A 10,978-nucleotide genomic window follows, 5' to 3' on the forward strand; every position below is an offset into this window, starting at 1 on the left:
CACAGAGTGATGCTGGGGAGACAACATGAGTGCAGGAGCTTTTGCCGTCCTCGGCTTGTTGGAACAAAGCTGTAGTCCAGTAAATCTCTCCAGTTGATGTTAATGATGACGTGTTGTGTAGTGAAGCAGCAGTTGTGTTGCACACGCTCCCTATCAGGCCACCTGATGCTGGTCTGTTCTTTTTTAAATACATACATATTGTGTATAGTTTGAAGTAAACAGTTTGAAGCTGTAGTTTGAAGTGTTTTTTATGTATTTATATTCATAGTATACTTTAAACAGTTATATATATTGTTCAATTTGAAGAAAAAAATGGCCTTGGCAATAAAAAGTTTAGGCACCGGTATCGTTTTAAAAGTATTGGTTTAGCACCGGTATCGGCCGTGAGGTCGTGAGGCCTGTTGGGAACGCGTTCCTTCAGAGTTCACACGTTCTAGTCCACAAGTGTTTGAAATCTTCTTTGTTTCTGTCATGAAACGTCTTCTCCAGGTCAAACACACACTCCAGGTTCCTCCCACTGCTCCGGGCAGCTGAGGAGGGGCTAAAGAGAGATGTCCGATTTCACAAATGTCACGACTAAAATAAGATTTATCAACTTTATCGTTATAATTTCAGTTTATAACCTTCCTCTTGTGGGATGAATACACATTTAAAAGGACCAAAAGTAAATATTCCAGTGTTCCAGGTCCACTGATCCACTCAGAGGCTCGTGACGCCGAGCTGAGCTCTTTTACATCCGAGAGGTCAATTTATCTCCAGATTGGAAAATTGCAGCGACGCAGTGGTTCAAGCATCCTCCTCCTGGAGGACCCCGCTAGCTTCGGTGGTTGTCGGGGAGCTAGCAAAACAATATATATATATATATATATATATATATATATATATATATATATATATATAATAAAGTCTTTGTCTTTACTGTCTTTGTTAATGCATGATTATTATTTGATACATTATCATTGCAATGGAGCCAACCCTTCGGTAGGACCGGTCATGTGACCGCATTAGAACTAAAACAGGATTGAAGGTCACTCGAGGTCAAACGCTCCACAGGAAGCGCTGGCGCTGAGACTGGGAGCTAATGGGAAGCGTGGCAGGGAAATGGGACGAGGATTGGGAGATAAAATGTGTGTTTGACAAAGGGGGAAAAATCCAAAACAAAAGAAAGCGAAAATACTGAATGAATGAAATGCATAAAGAAAATCTGAACAATGTGTATTATTTCATTAAATTTCATGAACGCACAGAAATTAAACACTTTGAATACATCTAGACTCTTTTTACTGGATTATTCATTTTCACAACCACAGAATTTAACAAGCTGCTCATATCTAACTCTGACCACCGTCATGCTAAAGCACGAGCACATCTTTCATTTATGAGCACAGGAAACAATACGTCAAGGATATAGGACCAATAACACGAGAACACGCTGAGGAACAATGCGGGTCATCAACACGGACGCCTGGCTCTCCAGCAGGAAAACAAACAGAATAACACACACACACACACACACACACACACTATCAATGCTCTCTTCCTCCCATTCATTAACTATTCCTTTCAGTTAATTAAAGGTTACTCAGATGGAATAAGGCTTATCTAGAGAGTCACTCCCAGCTAACTGCTGACACACACACACACACACACACACACACTCACACACATTCAACTTGGACTCCTCACTGCGACAGCCATTCATCGGGCTTATCTTTCTGGAAAGACGATCAGATCAGCATCAAGCGCACGCAGAGCGAGTCTTCAGCTGCACACGGCGAGCTGAGCGCCGCAGCAGTGAGATAAGTTCTGCTGCCGTCCCCCAAGAAATAAAAAGCACAGTAGCGCACCGAGGTATTGGCCATATGTTAGCGTAACGGATTAGCGTAAAGCCCCTCTCCACCTGCGCTGTGTCCTGTGCAGGAAAACCTTTTCCTTCTGTGCGTCGGCGCTTTGGGGGCGGGGCCGGCGGCGCTCGTTGTTGCACCTCGCTCACCGCCGGTCACAACAAATTGTTTTCCCCATCGTGTAGAAAAGCCAAGCTGTGCCGCACCGCTTGTGTATTTAAAAACCGCATTTTGCCAGTGACAGGGGCCCCATGCTGAGTTAAATGAAGGCATTTATTCTCCGGGGCCTGGAGATATGCTTTCATTAGGACCGCGATTAGCATAGTGCTTGTTACCGCTGGGCCTGTTAGCGAAACAGAGCCGACTGTCTGTCTCTACACGGCCCCTCATTACAAAACAACATGGAAATCAGCTGTAGAGCGGAGCGACGCCCGTCAGACAGGACACACAGGCTGGAGCTGTGGTGCAAAATAAATAAATAAATTGGGTTTAATGGCTTGAGAAAAGAACGATGGCTGAGTTTAATGCGCCCGAGCGTATGGACAAATAGGGCAGACAGACGCTAATGTCGGCTATTTTCATCTTCCGGTCCGCTGTGGTCGGTTAACAAGAGAAAAACAGACAATAGTTCAAATAGTTCAGTGGAAATTATTCACGGAGAAACGCTGCTGGGAGACTCAACGGTTAAACCAGGAGAAGCTTGTGATGCTCGGCGGGGTTTCTGGCTTTAATCATCGCGTCTATCAGTCGTGTTCAAGCAGAGGACGGCCGCGTCAAGGCGTCGTGTTGAACTCACGACTTTCCTCGTCCAACGTGTGGCGACCATCCGCGCTCAGAGCAAGAGTGCAGGTTCCTCATGACATGCAGAGATTTAACAGTAAAAGAAAACTGTGTTTTTAACGTTTGCATGTTGGGCACACGTATGGCATGATGTGGTTCATTAAATCTGGTAAAGTTATGGCGTTGGGTATCTCAGACCCTGTCACGAGCAGGAACCTGTAGCAAGTAGAGCGTGTCATCAGTATACTATTACAAGTATAAGCAGTCTGTCCTCCTCACAGCATACACAGCCACTCTTTCTTTAGAAGCATTTCAATTCCTTTTTTTATGAATCACCAAGGTAACTGTGTCTTTTAATGCTTGCAGTGGGTGTTTTGTCTTTAAACCCCGTGTGCATCATCGAGGCTGAAGACGTGACGTGTGATTAAAAGCTCCACAACAACTTCCTACTTGACTTTGCGGGGAGACGTTTCCTCCCCTTCGCGCCCGGCGACTCACGCACTGCGGCTTGGTCACGGAGGTGAGGACACCGTCTCACCGCAAAGTCCATGAGGACGTTGTTGTGGAGCTTTCTATCATATCACAAGATCTCGCACAGCGGATGAGAGTTTGCCAACTTGCCACAGAGTTGTTCAAACTGGGAGCCAATGGGATTGTTTCCTCACCGGTTTAGTTGGAGCTCGTCACGGAAGCGCTCCAGCAGCAGCTCCATGGAGCTCCAGGAACAGCTCCATGAAGCTCCAGGAACAGCTCCATGGAGCTCCATGGAGCTCCAGGAGCAGCTCCACGAAGCTCCATGGAGCTGCTCCTGGAGCTCTATGGAGCTCCATGGAGCTCCACGAAGCTCCATGGAGCTGCTCCATGGAGCTCCAGGAGCTCCATGAGCAGCTCCATGAAGCTGCTCCTGGAGCTTCATGGAGCCATGGTGTCCGCGGTGACTCTGTGGACGTAACGGCATGTTGTGAGGAGGACTCTGGCTGGTCTCATGGTCCTGCAGGTCTCACTCGAGGTAAGAGCCTGCTGGAGGAAACTCAGCGAGTGGAACTCTTCAGACACTAAAACACACGGCGGGTTGGCGGTTACATTTCTTTCAACCAATCACACTGTTGCAGAATGTATTATGTCATGAGATCGTTCCAGTTTCAGACCTTTTGATAACCAAGCTATTTGTAGGCCTCTGCTCCAAATGTCCTCCCCAAACTAAAGAGTGTGTGTCTGCAGCCACGAGGGCTGTTTGATGATGTTGTGTTGTCAGAACAGGGTCACATGTGAGATGTTGTTCAGGACGTTTATTAGTTTGAAACAATACGGCTGTAAAGTCCAACTCAAACCCAAACCATAGCACGTGCACGTCCAGCACGTGCACGTTCTCTAACCCAGATCACAGTACGGTTTTGAGGGTTTAGAACAGAGAACGTTCAGACGAGGTCTCTAACATTTGCAAAGGGGCACATTTGCGCACATCTGTGACATTTTAATTTTCTCATGTACCAAACCATATTCATCACTTGTATATCACTAACGGTGTTCAATGTATTGAAATACAGCAGTCTGGAGCGTTGTGCTTCATAAAACACGCTGTGATGTACAGTTTCATCAAAGCATGGCTCAGCCTGCCCCCTTGGTGTGGAGCTGGTTCAAACAGTGACGCTGTGACCTGAAAGATGATCATCTGCATGCTGTTTGGGTTCAAGCTCCTCATTGTGTCTGTATTGTTATTTAATCTTCATTTTTGAGTATTATTCTTTATTTGTTGTTATTTAGTTTTGTGTTAAATGTTTTGTGTAATTGTGCTTGCACGGTACACTGGTTGTTGAAAACTAGTTTGAACATCTCAAGCGGTTCTACCAAATAAATCATTTCTATAAATACTCAATTATACATTTCATCAAAATGCTAAAGTGCACAGGGGGTCTGTGGTTCGATGCTGGTTGTGCTAAATGTTCCTTGGCAGCTTAAAGCATGACATCACTGCAGTGGGAGGAGCTACTCTGTCTCATGGGCTCAAACTCACTCAAAGTGAGAACCGTTCATTTCATTTGGTCCACAAATGATATCTTGTGTGCACAAATTAATGAAATGGTGGAGCGATTTTATATAATCCAAAGAACTAATTATATTGTGTGTGCACAAATTAAAAATTGTGGCATTTGATATGTATATTTAGTTCTTTGCTCAATGGCCAATCCCACGTTCTGTTGCATGCTTTATTGTTTTTATCAAATTAAAATGTTGGATATCACTGGAAAAATGGACAAGTTGTAATAAGCAGGCTGGACATTAAAGATGTTTGTGATTTAATTATTCCAGTAAAAGAGAAGGTTTTAGATCACATGCTTCCTCTGCACTTTGTACTTTTATACACTTCAATGTAACAGTAGCTGATTATGAATGAATGAATGATTCATTTTGACCAGGATCAATGGAATTATGAATATCTGCAATACATACCCAGTCTAGCTATTCAAAGTTTGATTTTGTTTTTATCTTATGTGTATTATTAGTTTATGAATAAGGACGAACCAAAAACAAGAAGCGAAACCTTTTAGACAGAGAAATGAATCACCTTCAATTATCATCATCATCGTCATCATCATCATCATCATCATCATGTCAGTTCAACAGGAAGCGGCAGCACTGGAACGTGAGCGTGGTCTTCACTTTGGACGATGAACTGCACAACAGAGCTTCTAGTAACCACGTGTCACTTGCTTTGCCACTAAAACGTCTGCCCTATGATTTTGATTTCTTACCTGGCCAACTCTTATTTAACAACATGCAGAACTTGTAATAACCTTTTGATCGAGTCTGGATTCCTTCCTCGTCCTGAAGAGAGAGATAATAACACAGAGTCTACGAGGACGTTTCCTGGTCTGGTAGAGAGCAGATGTTCCGTTGGCCCTCTTGTGTCCCGATCGCCTCAAACGAATCCGGGTGAGAATGTCTGAGTGGTGCCGGCCGCCGGCAGCCGGCTGCCTTCACTGCCTCAGGAAGCTGCCACATGGAGCCAGCGCTGCTGGAGACCGGCCGATGCTTTCAGGCTCCTCGTGCTTTCGCCGTCGCTCTCACTTCTCATTCCTGCCGTGACAGGGTTACACTTTGCAGACAGGCCGGGCGCTCGCTGGCCTTTAGCATTAAAGCTTCAGCTTTCTGTTACCGTGTGTCCAAAGTGATTCGTTGGTTTCACTTTCCCTCCTCTCACTTAGCCAAGTCGTCTCCAACAGCTGTCATTTATCTTGTGAGCTAACCGTTAGCTGTAAAGCTGTAAAGCTCCACCGGCGTGCAGCCAGTCTGCAGGGTTCTTCTTTCTTCTGGACTTATCCTGGTTGGAGTTGCTACCTTCCTGTGGCTACTAGCTCAACCAGAACATTAATATTGGATAAGTTGCTTTTAACCCTTTAGGGTCTTCTCGATTTTACATCATTTCTTAAATTCACCGTGGGCCTAAAGAGCCGCGCGACTGCGCTAGCGTTTCTGAGATTGTTTTGAGTCGCGCAGTAACGCCGATATTGTCATCTTCACAATAGAACATCTTTGATCAGCGTTAAGATGTCTACAGCGGCCGCTTCTCAATATGTATCTTCTCTGTATTAAAAGTTGACATTCTCTGAATACTAACGTTGTTGAGTCAGAAAATGTCATTTTAGGATGTTTCCAGGCTAGAATTGTGTTGTTTAAGCATCAAATCTGTGGTCGGTTGGTCAAGAATCAGCTTAAAGGAGACGAGGTGCTGCTCGCGGGCCGTCAGCGCTCTGCTGGCCGCCGAGAGCAGCCTGACCTCTGACCTCGCAGGACCTTTTGAGATGATCCACTGGCTCCGATGTCTCCGTAGCGGTTAAACATGAGATATTGAGTTACTGTTGGAAAAGAAGGTGGTATTTTTCAAAAGTCTAACAATGTGGAAGTGATAATAACAATGTTCATGTTTGTTTTACCCTCATTAAGACAACAACAATTCATAAACACCAAGTTTCTGGGTCTCGCATGCCATCTTGTGTGATTGTGAAGCCCCGCCCTCATTGTTCCCCTGTGTGATTGTGAAGCATGGTAAAACATGGTAGAACATGGTAGAACATAGAACATGGTAGAACATGGTAGAGCATGGTAGAACATGGTAGAGCATGGTAGAACATGGTAGAACATAAAACATGGTAGAACATGGTAGAACATAGTAGAACATGGTAGAACATAGTAGAACATGGTAGAACATGGTAGAACATGGTAGAGCATGGTAGAACATAGTAGAACATGGTAGAGCATGGTAGAACATAGTAGAACATGGTAGAGCATGGTAGAACATAGTAGAACATGGTAGAACATGGTAGAGAAAGGGTAGAACATGGTAGAACATGGTAGAACATGGTAGAGCATGGTAGAACATAGTAGAACATGGTAGAACATGGTAGAGAAAGGGTAGAACATGGTAGAACATGGTATGTTATGAAGGTAAACAAGGTAAGGTAAACAGCATGTCATGAAGGTTTTTGCCGGTGTAAAAAGCAGACAATGCAAACAAAGGCTTTTCAACCCTGAACACTGGAGGCGTTCTGATTGGATGAAGCCAACACGTCATTTCATCCTCTGATTAAAGGGATTCCACTGAATGGAGGAGTCTTCGGCTCCGTCACTAACGATCCCGCGTCGAAGGGTTTCATGAGGCGAACAGGTGAAGGCGGCAATACCAAAATATGAAATCATTGAAGGAGAAAAGGGAAAACAAAGAGCAAACACATTTATTCACAGGCTGTGATTCAATCTGCATACTGCTTTCAGAAGTGATTACTCTCTCTGCACCAAGCACTCCAGAAGCAGAGAACTCCAGAAAAGACTCTGCAGCTTAGAGAGTTTCACACAATCCAATAAAGAAGTTCAATTACTGGTCCCAGCAGGTTAGATCATGACACACACACACACACACACACACACACACACACACACACACACACACACACACATACACACACATGTACACACACACACATATACACACACACATATATACACACATACACTCATATACACGCACACACACACATACATACATATACACACACACACACACACATACATTCATATACACACACACACACACACACAGAGCGACTGGGCAGCGAGCGTTGCTGTGCAACATGGCCGCGCACAGAGACGGCAGATGGGAATGGATCGTCGGCCATGACGGCCACAGCCTGGCCCAGCAGGAGCTCCTCCATGCTGAAGGCCACGATGTTCAAGTCTGGATAAAATGCTTGTGGGTGTAAAGAATATATGATGCAGGCAAAGTGAGAATTGTATCATGGCTCACCAAATGTACTGAAAGAAGGAGTGGACGAGATGTACTATTTAAAACTAGAGCGGAGGGAGGGCTTTCAGTAAGGCCTCACGCGACAGGGCCGTGATAACAGATGGCTCGCTGACGGAATATCTGATGCACCACAAGGAAGGAAGGAACAGTTGCACATTGTAGGATCTCTTTTTTCTCTCCAGAGGTGTCATGAATAGCAGCATCTTCTCGGCGTGCCCGATTCCCCAGAGAGGGGATGCATGTGTCATATTGTCAAGAATAGAGATGGTTCCATCCATCCACGGTGATGCGATCCCTGTAAGCAGAGGTCAGAGGCCGCAACACGTGTTCCCTCCCATGTCCAGCAGACTCCAGCAATGACAAATCAATGGCCAGGATTTCATTAGATCTTGAGGCCAGCAAATGGCCCATAGGAGCTCGAACTTGTGGTTGCATACTGTTTGCAACACTGCATCTCCCACCAGTGGCACCAGTCCATGATCATGCTCCCCATGCCGGGCCAATAGCACCTTTGTCGAATCAGCTGTGTGGTGCGCTTGACACCTGGTGACCATGGTGGCTGTGCAGCTGCTGGAACACGTCTTCCCTCAGGCTCTCTGGAAGCACCAGCTGGTAGACACACTCTCCACCTTCAGGCCATGAGGTCATCCTTACAGGAGCCTTTTGCATTTTGGCCTGGAGGGTCCTTGATGACCAAAATACCACGCCGGGGTACGATCCTTGCCAAAAACTGTAGCATCCAGCTTTAAATACCTTGACATTTCTAGCCTGTTGGCCGCACGCAACTGAAGCCAGTGGCAGGACTTAGTCGAGAAATGCTGAGAGAAAAAACTTTCAACAATAGTTCCCACCATTAAACCTGTATCGAGGGGTAGGTAAACAGGTACATCTCCTAGACTAGCTGTTACTCGAGGGCAAGGTGCGACCAAATTAAGGGGAGCGGTCCGGGGAGCTGGTCCCTGTGCATCTGAGCCGGTGTCCTCCCCTCCTGATGTTTGACTTGTCACATCTGGGGAAAGAGTTTCCCGCATCCTGAGCAGCAAACGCTGCTGTGGCATGGGAGGGCCTGGACTGTTGAACCTGGGAAACAGTACATTCATTTTGGCACTCTCTGGCATCGTGGCCTACATTTTACTTTGTTTGGGTGTGTTGGTTTAGCTCGGGGCCTGGAGGCTGCCTGGAGCGCTAGCAGGCCCTGTGTCGATCGGTTTAGCTGTTCTTGTTGTTTCTGTAGCATGTGCCTTAACCAAAACCAGTAGGTGCCTTACCCTCTGAACACTGCACAGCACTAAAGGAAGGGGCTGAAGAACTCTTCCAGTGAATGGCCTCTGCTCTTATATCCAGGAGATGTAACCAGGGTGTTGCCGTACTGCTCGTTTTACCTCCCTGCGAAGGTCAGTCAAGAATATGTTCAACAAACTGATCTCTAAGGAGGGTGGGGGCACTGGTCATTCCTCTTGGAGCACAACGTTCAACTTTTTCCATGAGACAGTACAAAGCATAGAGGAATTCTTGCAATTATTCTTCTTCCTGCTGTTTCCTAACAAAAAAGCTCTGCTGCAAGTAAACATGGCACAACTATATAAATCTTGGAGAATAGTAAAGAGTTTCTTGGGTCCTCTCTATCTGCTCTAGGCCGGTCCCTAATCTCATCCTGGCTCCCCCTCCATATGATCATATATAAAATACACTTGATCAACTGGTCTTAGCTGCCCGGTTCTGAGCGTGGGACTCAACTCTTCATCCAATCCTCTACTCGGATCCCAGCTGAAATGAAGATGAATCAGTAAAGGCATCATCAATGGAAGCGCTTTAGTCAGAAGAACCCAAGGCCCCGAGGGCAGCACCAATCACTCAGCTCGTCCCTCGATGTGCACGCTGCTGTTTTGTTTAAACCACACAAAAACAACCTCTGGACAAACTAATTATGAATAGAAAAAAATCCTTGTCTCGTTAGCCCTCCAAAACAGCCACTAGTTCCTGCCGATCACGCCAGAATGAGATCACGAGGCCCTGATCCGGTTCAAATCGTACTTCGTCTGCACCCGAGATCAAAGCCACGGAGGAGCTTGTAGCTTAAAATGACCCCCGTGGCAGTGGATGGCTCAGTAAGAACAAGGATTACCTCAAGGTTCTGACACGATGCCCTGCTTATGCGCGCAGGATCGTTCTACCGGCGGAAAGCGTCTTTTTTTGTTAATAATTTACGTCGGTATCTTTTGAAATTCTGATTATGACATCATTATAAAATAACCATACATGTTGTAAAAAGTGTTTCCTCTCTCCAGCTCTCTGATCGAAATTCCAGACATAATAAAAGTTATTGAGGGAAACGACAGATCAAATCTTTTAATAAATGAAGAAAGATGTTTGTGGTCCTTTTGTAGCTCAGACTACAATGAATATACTTCAACCAGATAGTGAATAAGAAAACACTCTAATATATAACTTGAGTTTAATCTGCGATCGTCCTCATTCTGGTCTGAAACTCCAGCGATCAGTCCGCTCAGCTGCAGCGTAAGCTTCAAAAACTGATGAACATTGAGGGGGCGTGTCCAGCGTTAAAACACTTCCTGGAAGCTTGTTCTCGTGGTCTCCTCGATCATGACTCCTCCTCGCTCCTCGATCCAGTCTCTCTCTGATTACTCCATCAGCTGATTGTGCTGATCAGCTGATTCACTTTGAATTAACCAACCAGGCTCTGCCTCCCTAAAGCCAATCACAACGTTGCTGTAAACTATCCATCCGTCCATCATCTGAACCGCTCATCCTCATGAGGGTCGCGGGGCGCTGGAGCCGATCCCAGCTGTCAAGGGGTGAAGGCAGAGTTCACCTGGACAAGTCTCCAGTCCATCACAGGACAAACATTCACACCTACGGGACATTTAGAGTCCAGTTAACCTGAGCTGCATGTCTTTGGACTGTGGGAGGAAGCCGGAGAACCCGAAGAGAACCCATGCTGACATGTGGAGAACATGCAAACTCCACACAGAAGGACCTGCCAGAGCGGGATCAGAACCCTAGACCCGCCCAGACCGGGATCAGAACCCCA

The sequence above is a fragment of the Clinocottus analis genome, unplaced genomic scaffold (assembly GCF_023055335.1).
Source record: "Clinocottus analis isolate CAN_PGR_092001 unplaced genomic scaffold, fCliAna1.0.p SCAF_45, whole genome shotgun sequence".
Taxonomy (NCBI): domain Eukaryota; kingdom Metazoa; phylum Chordata; class Actinopteri; order Perciformes; family Cottidae; genus Clinocottus; species Clinocottus analis.